Source organism: Vanessa cardui, chromosome 3, assembly GCF_905220365.1.
Source record: "Vanessa cardui chromosome 3, ilVanCard2.1, whole genome shotgun sequence".
Classification (NCBI taxonomy): Eukaryota; Metazoa; Arthropoda; class Insecta; order Lepidoptera; family Nymphalidae; genus Vanessa; species Vanessa cardui.
This window is the reverse complement of record NC_061125.1, coordinates 3,373,241-3,390,894: the sequence shown is the minus strand read 5'-3', so window position 1 is coordinate 3,390,894 and position 17,654 is coordinate 3,373,241. Positions and strand designations below refer to the sequence as shown.

At 33.7% G+C, this 17,654-nt stretch overlaps 1 pseudogene; it reads left to right on the top strand.

Annotated features, from left to right (window-relative positions):
- Positions 1-4,230: 4,230 nt before the first annotated feature.
- Positions 4,231-14,220, top strand: LOC124543862 (annotated as a pseudogene).
- The last annotated feature ends 3,434 nt before the right edge of the window (positions 14,221-17,654 follow it).

The window sequence follows — 17,654 nt, the reverse complement described above, 5'->3', positions numbered from 1 at the left end:
TTTATCAAGTAGAATCCCTATATTAATATTATATTCAGTCTATAATTTAAGTGCATATTCGAGCAAAAACCACTCAGTGTAAGTGTTAAGCACTTTATGTTTGTAATTAATAATATCATGATCGGCGAGTAAGAAGTGTGCACGTCATAATGTAGTCGCGCTCGCTCGCTGCTCCAGTGCGGGTTGCATTTGAGTAGCGTTGCACGACAACCGTATTCTTCTCCTTGAGAGTGGGAGGGGCTTTGTCCAGCTCATTCATTCTTAGTGACTATAATTGAAATACTACGTCAAATCGAACTTTAATAAAAATATTATTTAATCATCGTATAATATGATATTTTTATTACAGAAGAGCACTTTGATAAATTTTAGGTGGTAAAAATCTCACGTACCCGAGTTCCCCCATGAGCCCGGGTACATTTCTGAATGTTAACTAAAAAAATGGAATGGTTCATATAACTCCTCATCTTGCTCCCAAAATGATGACGCTTTCATAATGGTACTCTTCTAGCTTAATAAGCAATATTTATTTTTAAAATAACTTTTTTATTTACAAAAACCCTACTTCCTACTCAAGGCTGTAACCATGACTCGGCTTTAAGACGTCTTTAAGATTATGACGTGGCGACATGTGGCAAACATGCCCGAATAGGCCATTTGTAAAAAGGTGTAAAAAATATTGCAGCCAAACATTAAGTTACGGACTAGCTACTCGGCCTAATTTCGCATGGGTAATATTTTATATTTTTTTTGCACGTCGAACGCTTAATAGTTAGTTATAGTTCGACACAACTCAGATGTAGTATCGGCAAAATTCGTAAAACCGATTACTGTTATGTCGTACTATCTACATTGTTCATTTCGATAAATATGTACAATATGTGTAGACATACCTATTGTGCAGATTTATTAGATAGCATATTTTTTACCTTTTTATACAAAAAAATCGGAGCGCTCACTTTCAAAGCGCTTGTTAATAATTTACATTTCTACTACGTTAACGCAAAAAGTTATATGTAGGTCTATATTATATTTTAAAAAGATCATTATACGATATACGGTAGGTGTTGGTATATATTCGTACTAAATTTGTGTTTATCTGGAAAAAAAAAACCAGCTAAATAACGGAGGAATAACCTCCCATAGTCTAGCAGCTATTCTATCAAACTGCAGATTCCGAAGTTCATAGCCTAGATCTAAAGGTTTATACTGCGGAGCCTCGGAAGGCAGGTAAAGCAAAGGCTTTGGCCTGAATTCCCTTCGTCTGATTGGACTCGTCCCAGCAGGAGCAGGTGAAGTAACAAGCATAAATAAAATGGTTTAATAAAATTATGAAAATGAACTGAGTAAAAGTTTTAAACCAAACCGGGTATAAAAATACTAAAACCTTTGTGTAAATTGAAGACCTTATGAATCTATGTATGTATATGGTATTAAAGAAAGTCGCTTCCTTCAGTCTGTACGTTTAGATCTTTTAAGCTATGTAACTGAATTGAATGCGGTTCATCAAAAAGCGTGATATAAAATAAAGATGTATATAATATTAACATATACATATTATATCAAAGTAAAGCCGAATATTTTAACTTTACTGACCGGAAATTATTTTAATGTTTGTTCTTCAAACTAAAAGTTGCTTTTTATAGTTTTCCTGGAATAACTAAACTTAAATCATTTTAAATTTTAAATGCCATTAATCGAAAATGTAATACTGATAACTTGACCGCATATCGTTGCAATAGAGTGTTTTCTGCTAATATTTGCACGCTGATCCGCCTGGCGGCCGCGGATGCACGTTGGGGTTGTTGTTCCGGATTACAATTGTTTAATTGATTTTACACTATGTGCGTTTGTATTTAATTTTGTTATCAAATGATTTTGTCCCATAATAACATGCTTATATATATAAGAATCTTCTGAACAAGAAAAGAAAGAATATCTTCTGAACAATTTTGGCAGCTGTGGACTGTGTAAGGGAGACTCCAACTCGATGCTACAGAACAAAATTGTGTGCCCAATCCCAGACACTCTGTTCCCACACTGATATTTTCCAAAAGATAGCAACCAAACACGGCCGGAAGGAGTTCAGTGAATTTTGGATAGAAAGCGATTTGCCTTACTAGGCCATCTAGGCCCGGGTAGCCGGAGGCCGGGGTACTAATACCTTGAAAGTTTTTTTACCTGGCAGTTGGGCAATATTTGAATCCACGAGGCTGAGTTCAAAAACTAAATCCATTGCACTAGTCCATATAGCAACTTATGAGAATATGTATGTAGATAACTTGATTATAAAAAGTTTCAGCAAGTAAGAGTAACCACCTTCATAGGTAGCCAAAATTTCAAATCCTACGTTGAGAAATTCTCAATAAGATTTTATGAGACCGACCAGCACTTCAAGTAATGCAATGGCACTACGCCGTAAAATTATGCAACCAATTGAATAAAACTGCCCATTCGAAAACTAGCCGGAAACGTTTCAGATCTAAATAAATGTATTTAGATCTGAAACGTTTACGGCTTAATGAAACCGTTTAGCATTTAATCTTCTAGATTACTTTGACTGATTCTCTAATATTTCTATTTACTGGAATTTCACCAGCTCCGAATGTAACGATGTTACTTGGACAAAATAATTATGGGAATACCTATAAAATTTTGTTATGTAACATTTTTGACTAATTAATTTATAATTTTATTTTCTTTTAATTTTGTTTAATAATATTTGACAATATAATGAAATAAATTCACAAACTTTTATCAGTATTTTTGGAGCTATAAATATTGCGAAGATAATAATAATTACATTTAAAAATAATAATAAAACCCTATTCTAAACAACAGCAGCCCGTAAATTTCCCATTGGTGGCCTCCTCAAAGGGAGCTTTGAGGAGAAGTTTTGTTTTCCTTCACCGTCAAGCAAAACATGAATTATAAACACAAATTAAGCACATGATTGTTCATTGGTGTTTACCTGAGTTTGAACCCACAATCATCGGTTTGTTGGGTTAATTTAATTTCAATGATAAATTTATTATTATATTTTTCGATTTATATAAATCGCAATGTACAAGATGTGTATGTCCAGACATTTATTGTTGCAGAATAAATTTTAAATTACGACCCGAATGGTATGTTTTGCTTTCAACTATTAACTTAACAATTTTGCAACACAATAATACTATCTTTGTATACATTTTATTTCGCCGAGACACTAAATTTAAAGCCAGTGAAATGACACTAAATTTATACGTAAATATGACATATTAAAACCTTCTCCGAAACGTGCTGCATTTTTAGAGATCTCGTATAAGTTTTGTGTAAACTGGTTCAATATTTTTTTCAATTAGACAGTACCATAAAAGTCGCTTCATTAAATATATTTCAACAAAGAGGAAAATTAAATAACTTTAAAAACTTACTTTTTCGATTAAAACAGTTACTTTTTTATAAGACAAATTTTATTTTGAAATATATTTTGTTCTTAAATGAGTTTTTTTTTATCATACATTCTTTCTACGCACGTTGTTCATACGAGAAAGTGCAGTCTAAGGGAAGCAAGTAGGTACTTACGGAATATAGTTGTTACCAATTTGTATTACTCTCAGGATTTCCTACCAACATTATTCAATAAATATGAAATTAAAATTCAATTCCCAAATTCGGAAGATCGAAGTAATCTCAAATAAAAAAATACCAAATTGATAACCTCATTGTCATCAAACAATCATGTATCCCCGGGACCAGTGGTCTCCACTTGAAGTTGTGCAGGAATATCTACCTGGGCCAAACTATACAACTTGGCCGGCACAACTTTGAGAAGGAGGCTAAAAGAAGAATACGTTTGGGCTGGGCGGCATTCGGGAAGTTGCGTCATATTTTTGAATCGTCGATCCCACAGTCGCTTAAGACCAGGGTCTTTAATCAGTGCGTCCTACCTGTAATGACTTACGGTGCCGAAACGTGGACACTCACCGTAGGACTGGTCCACAAATTTAAGGTCGCTCAGCGAGCGATGGAACGCGCGATGCTTGGGGTTTCTCTGGGCGATAGAATCCGAAATGAGGACATTCGCCAGTGAACTAAAGTCACCGACATCGCGCGGAGAATTAGCTCGCTGAAGTGGAAGTGGGCTGGTCATGTCTCCAGACGCATTGATGGCCGATGGAGCCGACACGTGTTAGAATGGAGACCGCGCTTAAGCAAACGTAGTGTAGGGCGCCCTGTGACAAGATGGAAAGACGATTAGAAGAAGGTGGCGGGCACGGGATGGATGCGGACTGCCCAAGATCGGGATGGTTGACGTTCTATGGGGGAGGCTTTCGTCCAGCAGTGGACGGCAAAAGGCTGAAAAAAAAAACCTCATTATTAGAAGTCAGCTTAAATACGCATACTGTAATTACATATGTCATCATCATCATCATCATCATGAACTTTACTGATATGCGGCGAGTAAGTAAATTGACGAGTTATCTATATATATAAAAATGAGTTGCTGTTCGTTAGTCTCGCTAAAACTCCAGAACGGCTGGACCGATTTGGCTAATTTTGGTCTTGAATTATTGGTGGAAGTCCAGGGAAGGTTTAGAAGGTGAGAAAGTATGATAAAAATGCTAGGAATATAATTAAAAAAAAATCTTTGTTTTTCCTTAGAAATAGATTTATTAGAGAATTACCATTGATTTTCTATGATTGGCGATGTTAGACAATAAAACATAGATGTTTTAAAATTGATTTTGCATTATTTAAAACATCGCTAAGTCTATTTTTCGAATATATTTTACAAAAATAAGTGGCATTTTTCGATGTCACTTTATAAATCAAGAACGGGCTCAACTATACAAACTAAATTTTCAGGGTTTGTTTGGACTATTTAGTAGTGGTTTATGTGAAGTTTGCTCAAAATCGGTCAAATGGTTCTACATTTATCACATTTTTTGTAACAAATGAATTCAATAAATGGCGGGTCATTTTGTTAATGGAGATTTTTCAGACGAGGAATTGTGCTGTTCAATTAAAAGTAAGTATTAATTAAAAATTCATCCACGAATAATTTCAATTTATTATTTTCAAAAAAAGAAATATTTGAACGTACAGCGTGTGCATTTATTTTCATGTCTAAATATACAGAAAAAAGGTTAGTGCCATGAATTTTTATTCGTATCGATTGATTGTCCACTAGCACAAAATTATATCTCGAGATGTGGTAAAGTATATCATCAGTATATCGTTGACGTGCATGCCAAAATAGAAACTGACCGTTTTAATTTTAATCGTTAACAAAGCAAAATTAAGATCCGAAGAATATATTCATTTGCAAGATGCGATAGCGAATGATGCTAATGTAAATGACAACGGGCGATTGACTATATTGCCATCTTCGTTCTTTAGTTGCCCACGGCATATGAACGAATATGCACAAGACGCAATTTCTTATGTGGTCGACATAATCGTATAATCGTATAATCCGCAGTGGGATGATATTAAAAACAATTTATTTGAAGAACAGTCGACAACTGATCATCATGAAATAACAGAACGTGTTTTTCGGCAAAAATTGAAAGCACTTATAGATTTAATTGTAAAATTATGTATATTTGGAGAGGTGCCACATGTACTCCATTGAATAGCAAAAGAGGGGATTCCCTAACGCACATGTATTAATTTGCCAGTTCCTTAAAATAACTCCGGATCAAATTGATAACGTTATATCAGCTGAAACTCAAGATCAAGCTCTTGATCCAGAGTTATTTCACGTTGTCGTTAAAAATATGATACATGGTTCATGCGGTGAGCTACATATGAGTTCGTTACATCTATTTCTCGAATTTACTAATTTCTTCCAGTCGCAAAAAAACGCAGATGTTAAACCATTACACGCAGTGAAACTGTGGTCCCGTGTGGTCCCATTTTAATTTTATCCAATTCTGATGATGGTATCCATATGAAAACCACATAAGTCTTAAATTTGCATTAGAATGTGCGCGATAAATAGGTAAATAACTCAAAATCACGCAAGCAATTTTGATGATTCTTTTTTTATTGGAAAGGATATACTTCAAGGGTACTGTTATCTGTTAAGGGGTGAAAGTTTGATTAGATATTGAGCTTGGGATCCAAAGTAACGAAACTCTTCAATTCTGCGGAACACATTAGCGATACTCGGCGGAATCTTATATGGGTTATTTGGACATTTGAGTTACCTTTCGTAACGTGTTCAAGTAATACAAGTCAACAACAACAAGTCATAGTCGAATATGATAATCAATGCAACTCCTAAACAGCTTACAGCGAGGTTGCGGTAGGTGGGTTATTGTCCTTAGTAAAGTTTTAATGTGCTTACGTTCGTTGCTGCATTTCAACATGATGTGTGACCTTATGATGTACGACATACATTAGCTCTTTTGCAAAGTTTTTTTACTAAGGTCAATTAAATAAATAAATATGAGACAACATCACATGCATTAGGTACTCTGATCCCAATCTAAGTAGCTAAAGCACTGTGTTATGGAAAGTCAGAAGTAAATACGGTACCACAAACACCCAGATCCAAGACAACGTAGAAAACGAATGATAATCTACATCGACTCGGCCGGGAATCGAACCCGGGATCGCCGAGTGGCGTACCCATGAAAACCGGTATACAAACCACTTGACCACGGAGGTCGTCATATTTGGACTCGGTATCAGCTCTTGGCTGGCTTGGTTTTACACGATAATATACTGACTCGATAATAACAACAAAAATAACAGTAATTGTAACTACGTTAATATAATCGTAAATCGACTTTTGAGTACTCTAATGCTTTTCATTTTATTTTACTTAGGAGGACTCTGATAAATATTTTGAATACGCAATTATTTTTATTACTTTTTAGTGCATATTAGTTTGTTTTAAAATACTGTTTTGTTTGAAGTCGGTTTTACTTTTTGTTAAAATTTTAATTTATGTAAGTATCTAATTGTTGTAACGTGACTATTTATGAGCAATATAAATCAGACAATATTTTCAAAATATTATAAGCGACATCACCATAATAAAACTTGACCACCTATATTATTTATCTGTGTTGTATTTAGTGATATTATATTGATTTGTATTGCAAATGAGTTTCAAATTAAAACTTATGGTATAGCCAGTTTACAATAAATGGTTTTGCAAACTTTATGTTGCAAGGACTTAATTATAGCGACATGGTAATTTATCACACAACCTCATGGTTCCTGTGTCATTGAAAATATAGAAAAAAATATTGATAGTGTCGTTTTCAATGTATCAGTTATTTATTGTTACTGTTAGATCACCAGTGTGATCACCATTTAGACTATTGAAGTAGTTCGATTGTGGCAGTAAGAAGTTTGCCGGGTCAGCTAGTTTAGTTTATATATTTTTACGGTATATTTTTACTTATTTAGTTTATTAAGCATCCCGAATGAGATAAATAGAGCTCCAGTCCCTCAATTTGGGATATTGCGTTCCTAAGCAACCCAATGTAAGATAGCCTTTGTTTATGCCCAGATTAAGTGAACATTACTGACCAATATGTGCCGTCTTCTACGAAACGTGCGATGCATTAAAGTCAGGAGGCGTTACCTGCAGTAATGAGGATTAAAGCGGAAGTCGCACTGACTGAGCTATGCGAAAATAACGTTCCCATTTTAAATATTAAACATGCAATAAAATCAATGCATGCAAAAGAGATACGATAAAAAACCATAATTTGATATTTGGTAATTTACAACAGTACATAGTATATCAAAAATAAAGCTGTTTTAAAACATTACATAACTAACTATTAAGACTATTATTCTTTATAAAAATGTACCAAATTTTCACCCTCCAACTAGCGCAGCGCATTGAAATAGCTCAGTGGAATAAGTTCAATACCTTCTCTTCAAAGGAGTGGATGCCATAGTTTAGCAGAGAAGCATATACAGACTTTATTAATTCTTCATTTATTTTTAAAATAATAAAAAACGAACAATAAGAAAAAGTGTATAATTTCGTTTAATTTCAAACACATATGTTCTCTTCGTTATCCAGAGTGTTCATTTTGCTTTGGGATGGTATCACTTACGTAATCCTATCGGGCTCTCTCTGGCCGCCAAAGTCTGCATCGTGCTAATTACTACAGGTATACTTCTTTATCGTACCGTGAACTCGATGAATTCACAACAAGAATTCGATAGATTTTTATGGCACAGACCGAAAATACTAGTAGCTTAATTCTAAATATTCAGATGTGCAAGAAATCCTTTCAACTGTTTACGGATAAATATATTAAAATTGAAATATCACTTTCATAAATATTAACTTGAATGAAATAATAAAAAACAAACACGTAGAATATTATCGTTATGTTGAATGTCACGAAATTTTATATTATTTTTTTTTATTTTAAATCTCCACAGTAAAAAAGCCTTACAAAATTCTCAAATAAATAAAAAAAAAACACGTCGCTTCTAAATGTTCTAAAGTCTTCATAATTATTTCTTAGATGAACCCTTCTTTCCTATAACAGACGAGAGCCGGGGATTTTCTTCAGATCTAACAGTTCTGTAAAAACGTCGATAGTATTTTCAACCGACTTCCAAAAGGAGGAGGTTATCAATTCGTCTGTATTTTTTTTTTTATGTTTGTTACCTCATAACTTTTCACTGGGTGGACCGATTTTGATATTTTTTTTTTATTTGAAAGGTAGTGCTTCCCGTGGGGTCCCATTTTTTTTAATTTTTTCCGATGGTGGTATCCATATGAAAACGACATAAGTCTTAAATTTGCAATATGTATATGCGCGACAAATAGGTGAATAACTGAAAATCACGTTAACCAATTTTGATAATTTTTTTTTTATTATAAAATATATACTTCAAGGGTAATTTGGTGAAAGTTTGGTAAGGTTCTGAGCACAGGATCCATGACAAAGTAACGGAACGGAAGGGAACGGAACAATTCTGAGGAGCACGTTAGCGATACCCGGTCGAATATTTTATTTATAGGTTATTTGGATATTTAAGTCACCTTCCGTAATGTGGTTATGTTTATGTAATTATCATAGTCGAATATTATAATCAACTAGCTAGCCACCCCGGCTTAGCACGGGTGCAATACTGATACTAAATATACTACAGAATTTGTTTATTTACGACATCACATCGCAAACTTCTAAAATTATCAGTGTTTCTTTACTATATTGTTCATGTATTATATACACAAACATTCCTCTTGAATTACACTATATTTTAAAAAAATCGCATCAAAATCCGTTGCATAGATTTAAAGATAGGGACAGAGAAAGCGACTTTGTTTTATACTATATACTGATGGAACTCCTATACGGCTCGCAGTTAGGGTGCGATATGGGGCAGAATTTCTTACTATCTTTAATCAAATTTTGTGTATGTGATGTGATGTCATATGATGTACGAAATTTAGTTGGTCTTTTTCAAAAATTTTTTGCTGAGTTCGGTTACAGCTCTTTCGAGGGATCCTTATAGTTTACGCCGCGTGACGTATTAAATCCGCATTTTCGAAAGTCTATTTTTGCTTTATTCGCAAGTTTCCTTTGAAATTGTCCTCGAAGTAGTTTCTGACTCATATAAACGGAACGCTTAATCTATCCCTATTAAAAAAAAATTAGTTAGTCAACATCAGCTTCACCTAAAATCAAAAAATAAATAAAAAATTTAACAAAAAGAAAATCCGACTTCAAACAACACACTATTTTAAAACAAATGAATATGCACGAAAAAGTAATAAAAATAATTGCGTATTCAACATATTTTTTAGAGTCTTCGTAAGTTAAATGAAATGAAAAATATTAGACTACTTAAAAGTCGATTAACGATTATATCATGTAGTTATAATTATTGTTATATTTGAGTTGAAGTTTAGATTCTTACGTTGTTCTTTTAAATTATAATTTTGGGAATGGAGATTAATTTTACTCGATACGAATCCCAAAGAGATTGCCCAATTCTATTTTATTGATTAAAGGTTTTGTGACGACTTTTGATGCTACAATTTGGATTGTTATATATCAGAAAGCGGCTATTTATGGCGACACCTATGCGCCCTTGTTATTTATGAAACGTTTTGTGGATACCTATTTGCATTTTTTGAGTTTAGTGCCGAAATTTATAACTGCAACCATTTACGTCAATTTGTTTTGACTAGGGCCGATTTGTGCTCACATTTTTGGCATGTGACGTGGAATATCAACTTTAAGAGATTTTTTTAAATTTATTTGAAATTTTTAGTGTTAGTATTGTATGTTCCATGATCTCTTTTGATTGTTTTCTAATGAAATCAATCTACGCGACTTAGAGTTCGACGAAACACCGACGCTCTGTCGCTTGCCGGTAATCTATTTACCAAAAAAACTATCAGTAGTCAAGTTTACGAAGAGGCAAATTGATTTTTTTAGAAAATAAAAAAATATATATTTAAAATAATTGAGGATTGAATTAAACACGTCTGAACAAATTTGGATGCTCAGTTTAATTAATTATTGAAATACATGTTTCCCACTGTCTTAACTGGAATCTTACATTCCAGGCATTTTTGTTGCCAATCAATATTTTGTTAACGTTTTATAAGAATATGTCTATATTTCAATTATTTATAATCATTTAACTCCAATTTTCTCTGAACTCGTCTATTCAACCACGGAAGTCGTCATAGAAGATGACTTGCTTATATAATTGCTCATATAGGTAGACGTTGAGTAAAACACACTAAACATAAAGAGAAGTTTGTATATGATTGTATATGATATGAATATAAAAATGAAAATTGAAATTAATGGCGATGATTATATTAAATATGAGCGTTTCGTTCACATATTAATTGACGTGACCGTCCGATAAAATTATTAAAATTGCAATTTAATCGTAGCCGATGAAATGTTATGTAAACGAATTTCGGTTACGATAAAGGTTTGTTTTCACAGTTAAATTTTATACCTTTTATAAATAAAACTAAAAAAAAATCTTATTTAAATAATTTCTTATAAACGCTTTTACATCTATCCAGAGAGCATTTTTTTCTAAGTATTCTCTATATTTTAGCAATAGTTAGTCCTTGTGGTCATCTTCCAGCTTCATCACCAAGCCTGATCACTATCAAGTCACAAAGTACTTTTCAAGGCGAATCAAACGAGGTGAGACTCGATGGAGTTGTGCCCACTCAACCTTTCAGACCCTGGTTGCCATTGAAAGACAAACTACTCGTAAAGACAATTCCAACGAGACCAAACTCGATGAGGTTTTGTTCTTTAATTGCAAAGTTTCTAAAGCCACCTTCCAACTCCATCATCGAATCAGCTCCATATCATCATAATAAAAAATTTAAAATGTTTTATTGCGGACAACTTTGATCCATAAATTTGTTAGTAAATAGGAAATAATTTAAAAACTTATATCTATGTTAGTAGCTATACAACAATTAATAATTTAAAACTAAAAAGGACGTTGTCCTCTGTGCCATTTGGATGATCAGCGGACAGTCTCTGCTGTTGGCAATTTCGCTCAGTACACTGTGGCTGCTGCCACGCACTTTGTTTAGCAATGAAGCGGTTTTCTTCCGAACGATTGCGTCAAAGCTGTCCACATTTGCCAGCGCAAACATCTTAGATGCGCTACAGAAGCGAGGCAGCCGCAATAGTGCTCTGAACTATGAACTAATAATACATAGATTGGTACAGTTTTAGCTAATAAAGCTTGTTTTAAACATCAATTTAAGATTATACAACTACATGATATATCAGAGCATCTGTTTTATTATTTCGAAAACAAAATTCCATTATATTACCAGTAATTGAATAAGACGTGGTTTTGGTTACATATTGCCTTAATAAATTCCATTATAATTTTCACAATATAAACAATAAAGTTAGGGGAATCTCAGGCCTTTATAGATATTATTTACAATAATAAAATAGGTAACAAAAAACCAAATTAAAAAGAAACACTCTAACATTGGATATCAGAAATCAATATCCGTTTTACTACTGTCTATTAATTAGAATAATTAAATTATTTATTATTCTATAATTAATTTACCCTCGGACGATGCGAGTACCCGAGTAAAGATGAACTCTTTGGTTTCTTTTTCAAAGAAACTAGCAGAGGTCACTGTTGTCTGGTCACTATTTTGCCGCTGACCGGAGAGTTGATAATTAGATTTTTTCTTATGATTACTGCACATTTTGTTCTTTGCATGCACACGTCTGTGAAGTGTATTGCCAGCATTGCGAAACATATAACTAAACAACAAAACACAATTCAAATTATCTACCAGTTTGTAATATTTAAGTTTGGATACTTTTTCTACTGCGTTACTCAAAAGGTTTGGTAGACATTCAGACATAAGCTTTTTATAATTAATATAACCTCATATCACTCAATTCGCATAAATATTTCTTTTCCCACGTAACAACATAATTATTTCCAATAACTGATATCGACATACAATTCAAATTGCCCCATTAAGGAGATAATATATTTTATTACGAAATATATAACACGTCCTTGTAGACTTGTTATATTATAGCGTAGCCCATCAATCAGCTAAAGGGAGCAAAGTCATCTAAATTCGGTTGGCGCTATTATGAGTTCGCTAATTATACACATATTGAGTTCAAAGTAAAGTGTGCCACATTCGCATTGAACAAAGTACGACACAAATTAGATGTAGCATCGTCAAAATTCGTAAAACCGATCACATTCGAATTAAGTACGCTATCCCAAATAGTCAATATTTATTTTTTATGTGAATATGATCTTTACACAAACGTAATAACTTGTAATATCGTGTGACCTAATATATGCTTCAGTTTGACTCGTCGATTACACGTGAATCGATAGCGACGAATAGCGTCGAATGGCGCGATGGGGAGCTATTTCTATTGTTTGTATAAATCGTCAATAATCGGTTCTATTGAATTTGCCGATGCTACATCTAATTTGTGTCGTACTATAATGATTTATTGAAATATAAACGTTTTATAAACCCATTTTTGTAGGTTAAATGTGTTGTTCGTTTCAAAAAAAGGTACACGGAAACACATATGTATTTATTTTCTATAAATAAATATAATAATTTTTTTTTTCGGGTAGGTGTCAAAAAAAGACAACACGTTTTTATTTGAGCTCTTATAAATTTTAATAATATAAATTGGATGAATAATAATTCACGAGTAGAAATGTGCTAAGTTTGTTTCCTACCTGCCAGCTAATCTCCATAGCACTGATATAGCCACTAAAACCGAGAACATTGAGCATATATTTATAAATTAGTAACTGCACTATGGAGTCCATCAAACACTCCAGGACCTGACCTAACACTTTAATACACGAATGGCTGAATTTTAAAAATCTCTTCAGAGTTCTAACCCGGCTACGAGTCCAAACTCCAACATTTCAGCCCAATTTAACGCCTTCAGAGTCTTTGTTCGGTCTGCATTGGAAGGTCTTCAGATGCAAGTGGAACTCCTATCGAAGCAATACAACCAGCTGGAGATGTGAAGCAGAAGGAAGATGCTTCTCTTGCATGGAGTTTCCGAGGATAAAAAAGAGAATTTGCCATTGGTAGTGTCAAATGTTGTGTCAGGTCATCTTAAGGTACCAGAATTCACGATAGACAAGCTCAGTCGGTGTCAGCGATTAGGGTCACTATTCCAGAGATAAGCCTCGACCTATTTTTGTAAAATTCCGTGACGTAATGCTTCGAAATAAAATCTGGTACTCGAAAACGTCTCTTAAAAATACTGGTGTGACTCTGTCGGAATTCCTTACTAAGGAGAGGCATGATCTGTTTATGGCAGCAAGACAGAAGTACGGAGTTTCTAAATGCTGGACGAAGGATGGTGTTATTATCGTTACCGGGTCAGACGGTAAACGACACCGGATTGTCACAACAGCAGAGCTCAACGCAATCAATCGCACACCGAATGACATTCCCTTGGCAACTAACTCTGCTGCTGTAGCTGCTGCTGGAACCAGTTCCACCGATTCAAATCCAAAATCTGCCAATTCAACTCTGGCCATACGAAGCAAGAGAACCATTAAAAAGTAAGCTATAGTATTGTTAGACCGCGTTTTCGTCCTCCGTCCTTCAATTTGTTTTTACTATTCATTAGCATAAGTTCTTTAGTTATTCTATTTTAGTTTCATTACTTTGATCATATTACTATAATTATATTTCGGATTCCGTTTAGTATTAACTTGTAGGTATTTGTAAACATGTCGGTATAATTTTATAATTGAAGGTATAATGTTAATGTCATCAATCTGACGTTTGATTTGCGTTTAGTAATTGGTTTTGGACTATTGCAGTTTGTCATTTAGCATTGCATTATTTAACATTCTTTTTTTTTTTTAATAATATCTACTTAGCATTATTTTATTAAGTATTGTTTTTTTATTATTTTTTTTTCTTTTTATAACATTTACTATTAGGATTTAAATCGTGCTTTGTGTTTTATTGGTTACGTTGGGTTGCCTTTACAAAATTATTTATTATGCTACTTAAATTATTATTACTTCTCTATTTCCTAATTTCATATCCGATGTGATGTGATAATGTTCATAATAATATTAGGTATATTTGTTTTACTTTTTCTTTTTTTTTGTAATTTCTTACTCACAAATTGCTGGCTGCTGATGGATGGAGAAGTAGCTTATCGAGAACTTAATATTAGTAGTTTGATTTATTTGGTATTTTAGTATTATTATAATTATTTTTTCAATTATATCTATTATTTTAATCAATACATATATATTTATATACATCAATTATTTATTTATATGAATAGTATGATTTCAAACCTTTACAGCGTAAGCGATTTGAATGATAATGGTACCTACTATAGCGACTCAGTATTATCAAGTGATGATAGTTTTCATAGTGCTTCTCTTCCTCTAAATTCTCTTTTAGAATCAAATCTCTCCGGTTTTTCTAGAAACTTTAATGTAGTGCATATAAATGCGCAGAGTATTCCTTCACATTACTCTGATTTCCTGTCTTCCTTCGATAGTCAAAATATTCATGCCATTCTTGTATTCGAATCTTTTTTGAAACCAAGCTTACCCTCAACTTCTTACTGTTTGCCTGGCTACCATCTGATCCGGAATGACCGCATAGGTAAAGATGGCGGTGGTGTAGCTATATATTTCCGCAGCCACATCCCTTTTACAATTTTAAGTAAATCTCCTTCACAATACTCTGAGTCATCGGAACATATATTTATTGAGGTCTTATTCGGACATATCAAACTACTACTGGGCGTATTTTAAGTCCGTCACTCAATATTAATTACTTTAAAGATTTTGAAAATTTATTGGAGCAATTTAGTACATCCGTGGATCACACGATAATTATGGGTGACTTCAACACCTGCCTACTTAAGGATGATCAACGTGCCCGACGCTTAAAGTATATAGTTGATAGTTGCAACCTTAATGTACTCCCAACGAATGCAACTCATTTCTTTCCAAATTGTTCTCCCTCGCTTTTAGACTTAATGGTTGTTTCCTCTCTTAATCATGTTGACACTCATGGTCAGTTCCCCGCTGAAGCTTTTTCTTACCATGACTTAGTTTATTTATCCTATAAAATTCGGCCTCCGCGGGCAAAACCAACAATAGTGATGCGGCGTAATTTCCAAAAGATCAATAACACCAATTTTATGAGTGATTTGAACAATATTGACTGGACTGCTATCTATAATGCCAGCTCAATTGACGAAAAAATGAGTGTTTTTAATTATTTGTTAACTGATTTATTAGATAAACATGCTCCGTTGAGACCTATAAAGCTTAAGCATTTACCAGCACCTTGGCTAACTCAGGACATTAGAACACTCATGGTCAAACGCAATGTTGCGAAGGCCAAATATAAAAATAATGCGACAACCAGTAACCTGGAAAAATATAAACAGCTGCGAAATCGTTGTAATAAACTCTGCCGTGATGTTCAGCGTAAGTTTATTGCAAATGCTATTGAGAATAGTGATACATCCAAAGTTTGGCGGTTTTTAAAATCATTGGGAATTGGGCGTCAACGGGAAAACTTTTCTTTTAACTTCGATCTCAATGATCTTAACAAACATTTCATTTCTTCTTCCTCTATAAATGCACAAGACAAACTTAATACAATCAATTATCTCAATACACTGCCCACCCCTTATAATCCTTCCTTCCAATTCAGTTCTGTCACCATTGGCGAATTAAAGAAGCACATCTTTAACATCAAATCAGACTCAATTGGTTGTGATGGAATAAGTCGAGGTCTGATTATCCTTACCCTTAATAGCATTTTACCTGTTTTATGTCATATATTTAACTATTCCTTATCAACTGGTTCTTTCCCATCTCTATGGCGCAAAGCCGTAGTGATCCCTATTCCTAAAGTTCCCAATCCTTCTTTACCTTTAGATTTTTTAGACCCATATCTGTTCTTCCTTTTCTCTCAAAGGTGTTGGAGCGTGTTGTTAATATACAACTGAACCAATTTCTCTCAATTAACAAAATCCTCTCTCCTTTCCAATCTGGGTTTAGAAAAAGCCATAGTACAGTTACTGCGCTCACTAAAGTATATGATATACGATATACGCTGTGGAATTGATAATAAATCTGTAACTGTTCCAGCTCTCCTAGACTTAAACTTAAACTTATTCGTGTTTTAAATTTAAATAACTGAATTTGCCGCATATGTATATTTTGGAAGTTAAACTCCTTTAGGCATGTTATGAAAAAAAATGTGAAATGCGCGCACAGGTTTATAAAACTACATTAGGGTTGAGGATAGGGGAAGTTGCTCGCTAAACCAAATTAGGGTATAATTTTGTCAGAAGCGATACCTTGTGGTTATTGTCTATGTATTGATGTAAGGTGTAGGTTTAAACCGATTCTACATAGGTGTAACCTTTCTGGTAATTTACACGCGTGCAGAAATGGTTTGGGTCATTGTTACAAAACAGTCAAAACTCGATTAGTCCATTAATCCGTTTATTCAGAATCAATAATTTCTTCCAGAGAAAACAGTGACAAAAGTAAACAATAATACTTTTAATAAGACAATTTAAATGTTTTTATGTGTTTAATATGTTTAACTGGAATTCTTGGGGATTTGTAGAAAGCTTTTGCAAGAATCCGTTACACGATTAAAGAACTTTTGTAATGTAGAAACAATTTCAAACTTTTATAAAAGTCATCAGTTTTCCAGACCTTGACTGCTTCCAAGCTCATTTTAGTATTAGAACGATTCATTGAAAAATTTATCGTATTTGCTAAGCCAAGAGTTTAAGGAAAAAATATTCTTGGTGGTAGGGCTTTGTGCAAGGCCGCCTGGGTAGGTACCACCCACTCATCGTATATTCTAGCGCTAAACAAAAGTACGCAGTATTGTTGTGTTCCGTAAGAAATATTTCTTTACATTTTCAACCAACCTTGGGAACTAAGATGTTATGTCCCTTATGCCTGTAGTTACACTGGCTCACTCACCCTTCAAACCGGAACACAACAATACTAAGTACTGTTATTTCGCGGTAGAATAACTGATGAGTGGGTTGTACCTACCCAGACGGGCTTGCACAATGCCCTGCCACTAAGTTATTATTATTATAACCATTGCGGTGTCCATTTACCATAAGGCT